Source organism: Pyrus communis, chromosome 6 (assembly GCF_041283825.1).
Source record: "Pyrus communis isolate YQ-2024b chromosome 6, ASM4128382v1, whole genome shotgun sequence".
In the NCBI taxonomy this organism is placed as follows: Eukaryota; Viridiplantae; Streptophyta; class Magnoliopsida; order Rosales; family Rosaceae; genus Pyrus; species Pyrus communis.
Window position 1 is genome coordinate 19,457,278 of NC_142570.1, and position 3,174 is coordinate 19,460,451.

Consider the following 3,174-nt stretch of genomic DNA (forward strand, 5'->3'; position numbering starts at 1 on the left):
CATTTGGCAAAGAAACTTCATCTGTACTACTATGATCAGAGGAGGATAAATCTAAATCCTTATCTGACTGACTAGAGTCGGTGCTTCTAAGTTCTAAAACGTGGATTAGCTGTACTTTCTCTTCCTCAGAGATTTTCAGTTGGTTAATCGCTTTTTTAACTTTACAATCGTTTGCAAAATGACCAAATTTGCCACACTTGTAGCATTTTCCTTTTTTATTTTGGAAATCTTTTTTGTATTTTCGAAAAGGTTTCTTTTTGAGGTTTGAAAATGGTTTTTCATAAAACTTATTAGTTTGAAAAGGTTTGTTGGAAGACCTTTTATTTTTGTAAAATCTGGAATGAGGTTTAGAAAACTTGCTCGTGTGCTGTGCTTTTTTCTTTTTGCTCGAATGAGCGATTGGTGGTAAACCATATTGTTCACAAAACGTTCCAAGTTCGTATTTAGCAATAGATTTATCTTTGTTTACTTGTTTTGAAATCTTCATGTCTATACACATTTTCAATCCTTCCTTTTGGATAACATTAACTATGTTCTCATAAGTAAGGGTATGATAAGGTATGACACCTTCTTCATTTACTAAAACATTTCGGATTTTATGAGCAAAAAGATTTGGTAAACCATTGATAAATTTTTCTTTCCAAAAAGGTTGATTACTATCTTCGCGAAGCATAACTCTGGATATAAAAACATATTTATACCATCTGAAATCACTTAAGGTTGGACACCTTAAATTACTCAGTTGGTCGTGAATACGAGTAGTGACGTTACTAGGTGTTCCTATAAAGTGTTCTATGATTGTGTAGAGCAGTGTGTTTACGCCGTCGGGTATTCCTTGTCCTATCGTTTCATCGAAGATGGGAAGTCCTTCCTCATCTTTCTTAACCGCAAAGCGAATCTTGTCCCTGGACTGAGAAGTTAAGTGCTTCTCCCACCAAGAATGAAGCATTCCAGTGAAACCAGTGACTAAGAGGTCAACGATTTGTGTTTGTGTAAAATTGTGATTAGAAATATAGCTATTAGCAACCATGGACATGTGTTGGAGTTTGTTAAGAAGTTCTTGTTCTGACAATCCATCTATATTCCTTTCATAGAGTTTGTCAGCAGAGACTGAAAATTGATTTTGAATATTTCTTTCTTCAAATTGAAGATCAGGAGGAGTTGGTCTAGGATACCAATTTTTTGTAAGAGAAGTGGGATTAACCGGATGAGTGCGAATGCGCTTTAAATCAAAAGTTGGCTGAAGATCAATGTTTTGAAAAGCATTTTCAATTTTTTGAATAGAAAAATCAGTTTCTGTGTCCTGAGAAGATTCTGAAGCAGATGTTTTTTCTTCTTCAACAGAAACATCATGATTTTGCAAAACATTAACAACTTTCTCTTTTTTGAGCTCATTGAGCATTTGATCAATTTTTTGTAAAGTAGTCATGGACTTTAGAGCAGTAGAACTTGAAGAAGTATCAGTGAAATTCACTAAAGGTTTTTCTTTTTGAGAAGATTTTGGTTGAGACAATTTGTCGATTTTTGTTTCAATTTTGTCTAATTGTTTTCCAATAGTATGAAGACTCTGGTTTGTAAAATCGTTCTGCTCAATGACAGATTTAAAACCTGAATCCTCTTTTGGAATTTTAAAAGGAGTTGCTGAAATATTGGTATTGCCAGTGGAAATCAAAATAGTTTCTTTGGGAGGATGACTGGAAGAAACCAAAGTTTTGTCTTCCTTAACCCAATTTTCTTTGGTAACAACCGTGAGTTTGTTTTTGGTTTCATAATGTTTTTCAATGAAATCAAAGAAAGATATTTCAAATTGGTATTGTTCTACAAAAGTTTTCCATTCAGCATAAATGGCTAGCTTTTCTTCATCACAATACTTTTTTCTGAAAATATTTCTTCTGGGAATATTTTCCTCAGAAGCGATGTCAACTTTAAGCTTCCTCCATCGGATTTTATGTTTTTTGTTTAAAACAAGTAATTGGTGATTCACCGATGTTGTTTCAAAATCAGAAGCAGTTGGAGAAGTTGGTTCCTCTTGGTTTGGAGGGTGATAAACAGGATGTGCAACTTGTGAAGAAGTATCGACAGACTTTAATTTGATTAAATCATTGATTAATTCCTGTTGTGCAGTTTCCTGCTTCTTTAATTTTTTGTTTACTAACGACTTGATTAAATCTTGATCTCGACCCAGTCTATCGGCTGACGTGGATCCAGAAAAAGACTTTCTGCTAGAAGCAAAAGATTTATGCGAATGTATTGATTCACAAGATCTTCTTGCTGGTCTATCGAAATTAATTTTTACCGTTCCGTCAAAATATTGTTCAACATTGTCAAGGTTGACAAGGCTGTTTTGTATGGCAACCGGCTTACTTTCATTTATCAAACACCAATCTGAAGGGAGACTGATATCTGACCACCTAATAGTTCTCGGAACTTTTATATTTGCATTTTCTTGTGTTGTTTGAATCAAAAGAGTGTGGTCTCGAGGACTTTTGGTTAAAGCTTGAAAATTCATGTTTGTGCCAGTGACTTTGTAATAAACGCAATAAATTTGTTCTGGAGAAAATAATTGACAAGTCTCATGTTTTTTACTAAGAGCATAAGCCTTCTCAACTGTTTTAACATGATGTTCGGATTTACAAGAGGTCAAAGACCATTTTTTCTTGTAAATTTTTGTACTTGAAATTTTTGGAATGTTCCAATCAGAAAAATCAATGCTTTCATCAGTTTGAAAATCGAGTTTTTGTTCTTCATTGACAATGTCAGGTATAGTTCCTAAGTTGGATCTAGAGCTAGTGCTGGCCATTGAATTAGATCTAAATAATCTACTCATGATATGCACAAAACAAGTATGCTAAATGCAAAACTTAAATGATTCACCTTCCTCGTATGTCTAGACTCTTCCCCCACTCATGCGCTCCGCTCATGCCTCTACCTAGGACTTATTGTTTGGACCACGTCTTACTGTTTGGCTGGAAAAATAAAGAACTGAGAACCGACAAATAAGATTTTGCAGATAAGATATAAGAATATGAATATCAAAGAATAGATTAGATCGATGCTAATGCAATTACCAACCACTTGGCTCTGATACCAAATGGGGCGAAACTAACAGCAGGCGGCAAAGTCGTCCATAGAATTCAGAGTGCGGAAGTAAAATATATATAAACATGGAAGTAA